General features: G+C 47.2%; 1 long non-coding RNA gene across 2 annotated transcripts in view; it reads right to left on the reverse strand.

Moving 5' to 3' along the window:
- Window positions 1-750: 750 nt before the first annotated feature.
- LOC122177932 overlaps window positions 751-12,811 on the reverse strand; it is a 41,299-nt gene continuing 29,238 nt past the window's right edge. Inside the window, exons 2-5 of one of the 2 annotated variants that reach the window (XR_006178203.1) lie at window positions 10,592-10,825; window positions 8,790-9,021; window positions 6,373-6,507; window positions 751-1,575 (exon numbers count right to left, since the gene is read on the reverse strand). This is a non-coding gene — a long non-coding RNA (uncharacterized LOC122177932). Of the gene's footprint in view, window positions 1,576-5,500; window positions 6,508-8,789; window positions 9,022-10,591; window positions 10,826-12,811 lie in introns of those variants that run through there. The other variant, XR_006178201.1, reaches the window with a different exon arrangement.

Raw genomic sequence — 12,811 nt, forward strand, 5'->3', positions numbered from 1 at the left:
AGGTGTAGAACTCTCTTCACTCCCACATTTCCTGTCAGTCCCATGAGGCTGTTCAGGCATCCTCATAATCTATGGGCACCTCCTTCTCAATTGACCATGGGCACTTCCATCTCCAGTGTCTGTGAGCACCTCCATCTCCCATGCCCTTGAGCACCTTCATCTCCAAGCACCGTGGGCTCTTCCATCCAACAGCTGACTTCATGTCCATGCTGCTGCTGGCAGGCTTGAACAACTTCCCCCAGACCTCCCTGAAGTTCTCCCAGCCTCAGACTGACCCTCCCCTGCTAGCAGGAAAATAGAGAGAGAAATCTGAATGTTTTATCAAAGGAACAACAAACCAGGCTGGGCATGAAGGTGCACCCACGGAGAAGTTTTGCCTCAAACTGATGTCATTTGAGATTGGGAAGTTCCCTGGCACTGCCAATACACATCATTTCATCAAACGCTTCACAACTGTGTTGCATTCCTGAAAATGCCATTGCACAGTTTTGTGCCTGGGAGGTAATTCCAGCTTAAAGAAAATTCCAGCATGATTATGCAATTAATGTTTTGTTTGGTTTATTAATTTATAGCTCTCTGAAAATAGTAATAATGACAGGAACAGAAAAACATCTACCTGAGGTTATTTTTTTTTTCAGTGAAAAATTATATTTTGAAGTAGCCCCGTCTTTATATTGTTAATGTTCCTCAATATCTCATTTTGACAAATAAAAAATGTAATTTTTAATTGAATATGTATATATATATTAATGAAATAAGTATCTGAAAAAATGCATCAGCTCATGCTGTTTTGTAGAATTCTAATGAATTCTTGAATGCCTTTCCAAGCTCTTATTTTTATCCTACGTTATTTTAAAGATACATTCCCATGTGAGCTGGTTGCACTAATACTTCAGGTAAAAATACTATAAATTAAAAAAAAAATTCTGTTATCAGAACTATGCATTAATGCCAAACATGTGACTTTTCCACGGTCAGCAGAGCATTATTTTCCCCGGAGCTCTCCTTGCTGCTGACAGGATTTTCCTGGCAGTGCAGAATCCTCTCCCTCTGCAGACCATTGCCTCCAGTCCCTTCCTGCAGCAGCCAGAGGGAATTCCAGCGCCTGGGATCCTGCCCAGGTCTGTGCCCTGGGGAGCGTCTGCAAGAGGGGGGCAGACAGCTCTCCCCAAGCTCCCTCTGCCCATAGGAAGATGGAGGTGCCAGGAGCACCTGGGCAGCTCCGCACCCATGAAAGATGCTGGAATGTTGGTGCTATGCTGAAGCAAACACTTCTACATTCAACGTTTCCACTGTGAATTGTTCTGCTCTGCTACCTGTAAGGCTGAGCAATCTGTTCTTCACACTAAGAACGGGCAGAAACAGAACACTGCCATGCTGAAGAGCAACAGCCTTCCTCCTCCTGTGTGCCATGCGAGGCTCCCTGGGCTTTGAGCAGTTTCTGAAGATCCTCTGTTGCAGCATCCTTCATTTCCCAGCAGTAAGTGCCTCCATAGCACTGAGCTGCAGCTGCTGGGGGCTGCATGGTGACACGGCTGGAGGCAGCACTGCTGGGTCACATCCTTCAGGACGGTCCTGATGGGATTGTTGGGGTTGGTTGGTTTGCTTTTAATAGAAAATAAGTATTTATGCTCTCAAATCAGTCAGGAGAAGCTCTGGCAGCAGTCAGGGCCCCATGTTTCCCAGGCAGCTGCAGCCTTTGTTGGTTGTCATTGTAACTCTGCTGCCTTGCCCCATGGCTGGGATTCACTGATAATACTGCAGAATACATAGCAGACAATGATTTCCAGCAATACCCATCCCCATCTGCAGTGTTCATCCAGGCCCTGCCCCTTGCCATGTGTGTGGTGCTGCACGCTGCTCCCCTGGGCAGCCCTTCTTTTTTGGGTGTGGGGAAAAAACTTCCATAGGAGTGAGTATAGACAAAGCAACAGCTGCCTTCAGTAGCCCCTGATAGATTGTCAAGGTAAAAATATCTTCTAATTTCTTCCTTAAATGAGCAAATCATATTCCCTTTCCCTTTCTGCCCTCTTCCCACCCAACAATGTCAGCAGCTGTAAATCTACCCAGACCCTGATGGCATGGATGGGAAGATTAAATCAAACAGAAAGCCATCTAAGTGTATTTTTTCCATAACAGTAACATTGAATTGCATCAATTAGATAACAGTTGACTAGGGAAAATGGGAAAACCTGATGGCTACAGGTTGCACCTCTCAGGGTGTTCCAGGCTGATCCACAGCACTGTCCCATGTCACCCACTCACCCTGTGTCACCCAGGCATCCTGCATCACAGAGCTGTCCTGGGAGGGCTGGAGATGATCCATTACAGTGGATTTCCAGCAATCCAATACAATCAGCAGGTAAAAACACAGCAGCTGCAGGTGGAAACTTCACAGGGGAGCAGCTGGGCATGGGACTGCCCCCCTGCCTGTGCTGCTCTGGTTACTGATAAGTAAAACAAATGCTAAAATCAATGTAATTTAGAAATGTGGTTTGTCAATAAAAGGGAACGGAAGGTGCCTGCACAGACATCAGAGCTCCCAACAGCTGGGGCAGGTGAGCTTCGTGTTCCATATTAATGGCCCTTGATTAGAGCTTAATGTAACAACACACTGTGCTGGTCTCGTAGGGCTGTCTGCCTCAGCCTCTTAAACAACAGTCGGGTTTTTTTCAGGTCATACTGAATCTTTTCTCTGTGGGATGCGATGTTTTCGGAGCACCAGAGGGAAGACAAGCCACTATGAGAATGGAGACTGCAGAAAAGACCCACAGGAGTGAATGCAGGAAATGCTTCCCCTTTGGAAATCCCTCAGTCTGGTCCCAGCAGGGAGAACAGGAGCTGCGACTGAGTGCTCAGAGCACGGGAAGCCACACAACTGACAAGAGGTTAACAAATTAAATTGAATATAAATACGAAACTAACATCCTCACAATTTTAAGCAGCTGTGTAAGATGCTATATAGGTCACCTGTGGACAGAGGCCAAAACACAGAACAAATGAGGCTTGTGCAAATATTCCTTATGGTTTCTGGTCATATGCTTGTGTCTACAACAGCACCTGGTGGCACACAGAATGAAGCTGAGCAGACAAAACTGATTTTCTCAGATGCCAGTGCTACCAAACTTACATTCTTCAAATAAATTTAAAACTGTGCTGCTTCTGTGACTGATGAGAGCAGAGTGGGAATCCTAGGAGGAAGGCACTGCCGTTCCTGGAGGGGCACAAACACGACACAAAGCCTTGGTTGGCCACAGCGGGGATCTGCACGTAGACAGCTTCCAGGGGAGATGGTGCGCATTTGTACCAGGGGTGCTGCAAAAACCCAGCGTCTCCATTGCTGGCATTATGTGCATTGCACTCTTGGATTATATCAGCTTCAGTTACAGTTCTTGCTTTATGTTTGTATTGTGCGAACCAAGGCTCAGCAGCAGGGACAGGGACTTGGCATCACACACACGTGGGTCCCTCAGGGTCCCCTGGCAGCCCCCTGCCCCAGGTGCCCATGCCCAGTATTTCTGTGCAGGCTCCCAGCCAGAGCAGAGATTCTTGCACGCCATACGGGCACCCTGAGGGCTCAGGCCAGATCTGCATGACACACGTTTCCCATTATGCCAGTCTGTAGCACCAGGGTATCCATGCAGGTGAGGCTACAACACTTCTGTATCTACATGCAAGGGAAGCACACAGAATCACAGAACGGCCTGGGTTGGAAGGGACCTCAAGGATCACGAAGCTCCAACCCCCCTGTGCCATGCAGGGTCACCAACCTCCCCATTTCACAGCAGCCCAGGCTGCCCAGGGCCCCATCCAACCTGGCCCTGAACACCTCCAGGGATGGACGGGGCATCACAGCCTCTCTGGGCAGCTGTTCCAGCACCTCACCACTCTCACAGCAAAGAACAGCAGCACTCAGCTCCTTGCTGGCAGCAGCAGAGCCCTACTCAAGAGGTGAATGGCAGTGAGTAGGGCAGAGCCACAGCCCGGGCTGCTGGGAGGAGCAAGGCTGCAGCCACACGCTGCCGGGGTGATGGCAGGAGGGAGCCATGTCCCTGTTGGAGGCTGGTGTTATAAAAAGGCACCAGAAAGCCTGGAGAAGTGTATAATTAACACTGAACTTAATATTGAACCTCTTTTACATCTCGCTGAACCGTGTGCACAAAAATAGCTGTTTCCTTCTCTGCGAGAGCATCAGAAGCGCAGATTAACAGATCCTACATTTTGCATTTCCCAAATTCTGTGACTTTTGCCCCTCTAATTTATTAACTTCAGATGTGTATCTCCAATCCCAGCAGAGCTTAACTCGAGATGCAAGGCTGAGCCCTTGCAGGATCAGTGGCAAACCAGCAAGGTCAGTCCCATCTTCCCGTTTCCATGGTGATGGCTGTGATAATATATAACATGGCAACACCTTCTTTCCACCAGTTCCTGCAGCTCAGCTCTTGGCTTTGTCTAAGCTCCTTTGAAATAGAGGCGAGATAAAAAGAGAGCTCACAGCAAAGAGAGGACATCCGAAGGGGCTGCCTGCGAACCCACCGCTTTGTGCAGGGTCCCCAAAGAGGCAAGTTTTCAGCACAGGTTTTCTTTCCAGGGCCTCTGTGTGCCTAGGAAGTGCCAGCCTTCTGGTGATGTTGCACTTAATGATCTGGATTGTGCCAGAGATAATTTTTTTTTAACTTCATTTTGTTGATCTGGACATGTTTTCCCATAAGCAAAGCTGGAAGATTTCTGCACATGCTCTCACTGAAAGCATGAGCTCCAGCGGGTGGCAGAGCTTCCTTTGGTGTTGGAAACAGGCAGCCCCACGCATCCCTGCCTTGCGTCCAGACCCCCAGGACAGGGGTGACCACAGGGCTGGGACACCTCCCTGTATGGACAGGGCTGACTGCATAGGAGAGGGAGAGTCTTTTGGTGAAAATCCTCTTGGTGTCTGAAAACAAAGGCTGTCCGCAATGAGAGCCAGCTTCACTCCCCTGAGGGAGAATCTCACACTCTGGATTTAGAAGTCTGAATTGTTCCCAGGTTTTGACTAAATGACCAAAAGGTCTGCATTTATATCAGAAGTTTTCAGTAAGTGGGACTACTGCCCAGTTCATTGGAAATCCTTGATCTATCATTGTGGCCTTCCAGTATTTGACAACAGCATATAAACAGGAAGGGACAGGACTGTTTACAAGGGTGGGTAGTGGTAGGACAAGGGGGAATGGTTTTAAAGTGAGACAGGGGAGGTTTAGGTTGGATATGAGGAGGAAGTTTTTGAGCCAGAGGGTGGTGAGGCACTGGCACAGGTTGCCCAAGGAGGCTGTGGATGCCCCATCCCTGCAGGCATTCAAGGCCAGGCTGGATGTGGCTCTGGGCAGCCTGGGCTGCTGGTTGGCGACCTGCACACAGCAGGGGGTTGGAGCTGGATGAGCACTGTGCTCCTGTGCAACCCAGGCCTTTCTGTGATTCTGTAATTCTATGATTCTATTTTAAAATTGCATATATATGTATGTGTGTATGCAGGTATGCATGTATACACATTTATATATAAACATACACATATTCAGACGCAAATTCCACCTGCACTCCATGAACATGGCCCTCAAGAGCAGTCTTGTCAGTGACTCTTTCTAGAGCTGCGTCATGCTTTGCAGTGCCTCAATTTCAAATTGTTTGTGGAGATCTGAAGCACTTGTCCAGGCTGCAGAGGAGGGCCAGCAGCCAGCAGCCAGCAGCACTCCCAGAAGAGCACAGCTGGTGCTCCCCAACAGCCTTGCACTGATGCAGCAGGAAGGACCTCAGCCCACATAGAAGGTGTGGAGCTGCCCAAGAGCCATGGGGAAGTGCTGGCTGCCCTGTGCCCTTTGCAGCCACAGCACTGCACAGACAAAGCCCCGGTTTTGCTGGAGCCACATCATGATGGGGCTGCCCAAGGGAGGTGCTGCAGCACAGCTCCCACCATCCATCTCCTGCAAATGAGTCACAGAAGTCACCTTCTTGTTTTGTAAGCAGAATATATTGGTGTAGTAACAGTTGGTCAATATTTGAAAATTAGAAACCTAGAAAGACTACTCATTAAATATGAAGAGCCACATGAAACTTTCTCTGTAGAGAGCTGTCTAAGGAAGTCAAATGTAATTGCAAATAAGCAACAATTCCTTGACATCTGTTCTGAGCATCCCTGTCTGTGATCTGAACGGAGACATAGAAATGGGTATGTCACTGTGGTTCCTTATGATACCATATTTTACAGCCATCTTCAGCTGTAACAAGTTCTGAAATGTTTTCTAGAATGACAAAGCACTTAATAAAAGCAAGACAAAGGCTCATTGGAGACCTTAGTGGCTTGCATGTCTTTTGAAACACAAGTGCTGGTCCAGCAGATGTTACCTTGATACTCTCCTCCAGTTAGAACTGTACTTTTAGGAGATAAAGGAGGAAGAAAAGATTTCAGTGGATCTGCAAAACTCTTGTTGGCTTCATTCAGCAGATCAGGGGAACGTTTCCATACAATTATTGTTTCTTCTGTGTAAAAAAAAAGACACATTAGAAAGGACATCGTTTTCTGCCAAGAACTTCTCATCTTGTAAAAGAGCATACAAAGGAACTTCTAGAGCTCCCTGCACAAATCCCATAGGACCCAACACCTCCTGCAGCTCCTCACGGCTGAGCAGTGGTGCTGGCACTGGATGTGTCCCTGTGGTGGCAGTGCTGCCTTTGCCATCTGCCCTGGTGACACAGCAGTCCCATGAGAGCTCCCACAAGGCTGCTTCCCTGGTGCCACTGCTGGAAGTGAGGCTGTAGGTTGGCCACAGGTTGAGGAAGCAGCCCCAGTCCCCATGCATGGCACTAAAACCTGAGCAGTGCCAATGCAGCCATTGGCCCTGGGTGAAGCAGCATGTCCCCACCTCCCATTCCAGGGCACAGGGCTCTCCTGGCTCCTGTTCCAGTGGGAGAAATGCTCCATTCCCTTTCCGTGCTCACCTCTTTTGCTCTATGACCTCTAATCATAGAATCACAGAATGGCCTGGGTTGCACAGGAGCACAGTGCTCATCCAGCTCCAACCCCCTGCTGTGTGCAGGTCGCCAACCAGCAGCCCAGGCTGCCCAGAGCCACATCCAGCCTGGCCTTGAATGCCTGCAGGGATGGGGCATCCACAGCCTCCTTGGGCAACCTGTGCCAGTGCCTCACCACCCTAACAACCCTTTCCTCCCAGTAACACAATATAATCGTATGAAGCTAGCAGTGATTCAGCCTAACCTGTATTTAACTTGAATATGCTGCTTCTTGCCACATTTGGGGAAACTTCTCTGAGCCTCCCACCCCCCTCACTACAGTCTCTAGCTCAAAGTAACTGACTTTTTTTCTGTAATGCCTGAATTTCAGCTGATTCTTTTTCCAAAGAAATGATCTCTAAGCATACAACAATCCTATAATTAAAATAATTTGCTCTTGTAGCACAGAGGTTATGTAATTGGCAGCTAAGGATACTTGATATTTTAATAACAGTGAGACATATAAGAAATTCTTCTCACTTCCAGTTGGCCTTGAACAGGAGCTGCTGTGCTTCGTGCCTTTCCAGGCTTCATCAGTCCTTCTGACCTGTCATTTTCCCAGAACTTTCTTTGCCAAGTGACCCAGCAGCTCACTAAAACAAGCTGAACTTCTCTGCAGAAAAAAAAAATCAATCACTTCCTACAATATCTTACTAAGAAATGTTCTGTGCCGGCTGAACTCCTTCAAATACAATGGCAAAACATTAAAAAAAGGTTAACATTTTAATGCAAGACCTGAGTCTGAAAATGGAATGGGTCTTTGATCTCTGATTCTAGCTAGAAATGTCACAGGAGTGGGCTTTCATAAAGGATTCCTTCCAGTATCAGCTTTGGCAGGGGAAAATTTAAACCTAGCAGTAGTCTTCCCTATAATATTTTGATGGTTCTGGATCTGACCTTGCAAACCAGATGTGCAACTGACTGTGCTTTTAATCCTGTGGTAAAAGATGCTGAAAAATCCCTCCAAGTGAAAAATAAAAACCATTCTCCAAACTGGCTCAGCCCAATGGTGCAGCTCTGCTCCCACCAGGCACTACTGGGCACACACCAAACCTCAGCTCTTCCTTCAGAGGGAAACTGGGCAGCTTGCGGCTGTTCTTATGTCTAAAGGAAGAGAAAAAATGCTTTTTCTGTCTATAACAACACAGCTGTACAGCCGTGGCCTGTGAGCAGCTGTGCAGAAGTGGGATTCCTCGCCCTGGGCATGCGGCTCCTGCCTGGTGCCTAAGGAGGCATTCACATTTCATCTCACCAAGAAAGCCCTCGGCATTGGACTCCTCGGGCCAGCAGCTGTGCACAGTGAGTCACTCTGGGAACACTGCCTCAGACTGGATTCACTGAATCACATCCAAATGCAGTTTGTCACAGCCCTCTCCCTCACGCAGACAGAAGTGGGTGCCCTGTTTCACCAGGGGGTGATCGTGTTTGGGGAGATGGGGCACAGGCACTGTCAGCTGGGAGGCATTGCCAGAGAGGCATTGGGCATTCCTGCAGCTGGAAAGAGGGCAGTTCAATATTTAGATGTGAATGAATCAGAGAAAGGCGCTTTTTTGGAAGCTAATGAGAAAGTTGGAACAAAAGTGTTTAACTTTACTCTGGGGGAGCAGTGTTGTATCAGGTACTCAATCATAGAATCATAGAATCCTTAGAGTTGGAAGGAACATTTAAAGGCCATCTGGTCCACGGAACATGAACCTGGATCAGCCTTCAGGAGAGAGCAACACCTGGACCAGCTTCAAAGCACCACTGACCAGCTGGGCAGGAGGCAGGGACACAGTGGGACACGTTTCTGTCCCTGCTGCCATGAGGTGCGAAGGTTCCCTCCATGCAGTGTGAGCGGCCGCTGGCAGCAGGCACTCCTGCAGTGCCACTGCCTCAGCACTGTGATTTGGCAGCCTGGAACATCCCAGCTCCAGGTGTGACCTCCAGGTGAACACGAAATGCTGCTGTTTCTTTCTCCACAGGAAATGAGAAGTGGTGCTTCTAATGAACAAAGGGGAAAAAAAAGATTATGAGTTAAAATGATAGTTTCGTAACTCCTGCTTTCATTTTGCTATGGACATTCACAATAGGACTAGCAAAGTGATAATATAGTGAAAGTTGATTATACATTTACTTCAGAGTGTGTCTTGTGGAAAAAAAAATCATTATTATCCCACACTGATACATTTCAGTCTAGGACGTGAGATAAAAATATTGGGATGTGGGGTGTCATTCTCTGTGACAGCTCAATATAAAGATAAGGGGTATTTTTCACTGCAGTAAAGAAACACATTGGTTTCTCTGTAGCTTCATTTTCATTGAAAAGATTACAGAGAATAAGCAGAATTCTGTGGTAAACACAAAACAATATAAGACACATTTTCTTTTGGAATGTATAATGAGTATCGTATTTTAATGTCATTACTTCTGAAAATGACATAATGGAAATGCACACAATCCCCATCCGTGCTGCTGTCACAGCCAGATCACAGATCTCAGCCCAGCCTTCCTCTTCCCACTGCCTGCAGTGAGAGCTGAGCCGGGGCTGCAGGCAGCGCAGAGCCGTGTGGGCACAGCACCGTTCTGCTGTGGGGCTGGGAGCCAAACGTCCTGAGTTGGAAGGGATCCATAAGGATCGTCACATCCTTAGTAGGTAAGGATGAACCTCACTGCGTTCTTTGCAATGAGTTCTTTGCAATGAGAATTCACCCACACGACCTTCTGAGTGGTACAGAGCAAAAAAGGGTTTCACGGCAGGCCCCAGCCCTTCTCCAGCCCGGTGGGCACAGAGCTTTGGATCCTCCTCTGCCACACTGCCACCCATCACTGCTACTGCTGATGTTTACTATTCAGGTTTCCCTTTGGTTATACGTCAGTTCAAACCACAACAGGTACTCGACTGCATGTGTGCAGCACCTTGGGACAAATGGTAGGATTTATTTGGTGACAAAATCAGACAGGAGGTTTTAAGCCTCTTTGCTAAGGGTGATCATTGGAAACAGCGACGTCCATTTAGATGCACCTCACTCTTTCAATTCTTTGAAAGGGTGAAGAACAGCAGGACAAGGGGAAATGGTTTGAAGTTGAGGGAGGGCAGATGGAGGTTGGATGTCAGGGGAAGTTGTGTGCTGTGAGTGGTGAGGTGCTGGAACAGCTGCCCAGAGAGGCTGTGATGCCCCGTCCATCCCTGGAGGTGTTGAAGGCCAGGTTGGATGGGGCCCTGGGCAGCCTGGGCTGCTGTGAAATGGGGAGGTTGGTGGCCCTGCATGGCACAGGGGGGTTGGAGCTTTGTGGTCCTTGAGGTCCCTTCCAACCCGGGCCGTTCTGTGTGTGATCCTGTGATGTCTGAGCACTGAGCAGCATGGCTACCACGGAAAGGTACCATGCTTCCTTATTGGCGCTGCCAGCAGAATGGCACACATTTCTGGACACAGGAGACTCTCTATCAGATAATGTCCATTTCACTGCTTTGTTTGCTAAGTGCTATTTTAATTTCACTTAGAATTTAAAGCATCTGATTAAAAAGTAGCCAAATAAACAAAGAAATGAGTGAGTTAAAAATCCCTCCCACCTGCAACAGCTGATGCACAATCCAATGCTTGTCAGAGTTCAATCCAAACCCTTCAGAAATGCAGACATCTGTTGTTCTTCGTTATTTCTTGTGGCTGCGGTTCCCAAACCTGATGTTACTTCAAGTTCCCTGTGAAGCCAATGCCACTCCAGCAATCAATGGGAGCTTGTTTACAGCTTTCCTTCTCATTTCTGCTACAATCAATCCAACTTGTCAAGAGGGCTCCGGTGCCGTCTGCATTTTTTCCCCATAAAATATTAGGGAGAGAAAAACATTCAGTGAAAGGTTTGTGACTTTAAGTGTAATTAAAATTACAGGAACTCGGTCCTTGGAGATTGCGAGTATTGACGTCTCTTTTATTCTCTTATTTACAAACCAATGTTTGTACGCTACAATCTCTTTCAAAAAAAAAGAAAACCAGACAAGCAGAAAAACAAGAAATGAAGACGCATTAAAATTCCACCAGGACAATACCTGCAGCTCTCATTGTGCCCTTATGCCAGCAAAAAATCTTCTGGCTGTAATTGGAACTTCGCTGGGGCTGATCCTAAAGCCCCCGAAGTTTGCAGCAGTGTTTCTCTCATTATTTATTTCCTTTGTTTTAAAGATGCGTATGAAGAGAATGTGGAGAAAATCACACATAAATGATGATCAGTTCCAGATCTTCAAGGTGGGAAAATAGTGCAAGTTACAGAGCAGCTTATCACATGGACCAATGTTTGATTTATGTGTATATATATGACTGTGGTGGGGTTATTACATAATTCAGCTCTCCTTATGAAATCCCTTCTGCAAACAGAAGGACGTTTGCTTTGATCCAGCAGTGCTCTGGCTTGACCTGGGAGCTGTGCATGGCAGCAACTGAGAACCAAACCGCTGCAAGTGAGAACCAAACTGCTCCCACCAGGTAGGAGGACTTGGGAGTGAACCAAAAACAGGACTAAAAGAAAGGATTATAACATCATTCATGATATATTCAGTTATCCTGAACATGGTTACATTATAGTTACCCTGAATGTGTATCCTGAGCCAGGCTGGATGTGGCTCTGGGCAGCCTGGGCTGCTGGTTGGTGACCTGCACACAGCAGGGGGTTGGAGCTGGATGAGCATCGTGCTCCTTTGCAACCCAGGCCGTTCTGTGATTCTATGAGTCTATGATTCTGTGGTTAAAATACACACACAATAATTACCCTTTGTATCTAAATGTGAAAAGTCCATAGTGATGCTCACTTCGCATTCTTATATACAAAGCCAAAATGTTCTGCTAAGTTCTCAGATTAGCCATTCATAAGTCCCTTACATTTTTTATTGCTCTTCAGTTAAAGGAAGAAGCCTCTTGCACACAGTGTGCACACCCTGTGCTGAGCTCCATAAATCCAAGAGTTCATATCACAGGCTGGGTTGTGATGAATTATTCACACACCCCAACGCGCTGTGTCACGCTATGAGAGGAGCAAAATGAAGGTGTGCCATTTGGGGAGATGCATGCAACAGGTGTAAACACCGAGGCTGCAGGACCACGTGTGCAAAACCTTTGCAAATAGGTAAATGTTTCTGTTTAAACCAACAGTAGATGTGTGGCAAACAAGTGTGGAGCACAAAGGACGTGGAATATCTGTGGCAGATGTTGGTATTCATGGTTGTGCAGCTCAAAGTGCTTCACACCGCCCACAAGAACAAAATGTGGTTCTCCAGGTCAGAGGCGCCAGCAGATAAGGATGCTGCACTGTATGTGGCTGGATAAAAGGCTGGATGTCGTGCTGAGGGACATGGTTTAGTGGGAGCTACTGGGAATAGGTGAACGGTTGGACTGGATGATCTTGAAGGTCTTTTCCAACCTTGGTGATTCTATGATTCTATGATTCTATGATTCTATGTTTGAGCGCTGCCATAGACATGGCCTGAGTCATCGGGCTGTGCTGAAAGGGACAGCACTGATCTCGTGCCCATCTTCCTTCAGAGAGCTTCCTCTGAAGCCTTCTTGATTGGCTGAGAAACACAGGCAGTGATTCACCTTTACATGCTGAAAACCAGGGTGAGTAATGAAAAGCGAATGGCTGTCTTCATTTTTAATTTCAGATCCATTCGTTGTAAGCCTTGCTCGGCTGCCTGATGTGACATTGCAGTTTTGTAGGACAACAGGAATAGAGACCATTATTAACGGCTATCAGAGATCAGGTTGGTATGATACAATAGGCATTAAAATGATCTGTGAGTACT

Source organism: Lagopus leucura, unplaced genomic scaffold, assembly GCF_019238085.1.
Source record: "Lagopus leucura isolate 7727_CA_CO unplaced genomic scaffold, USGS_WTPT01 Super-Scaffold_1, whole genome shotgun sequence".
Classification (NCBI taxonomy): domain Eukaryota; kingdom Metazoa; phylum Chordata; class Aves; order Galliformes; family Phasianidae; genus Lagopus; species Lagopus leucura.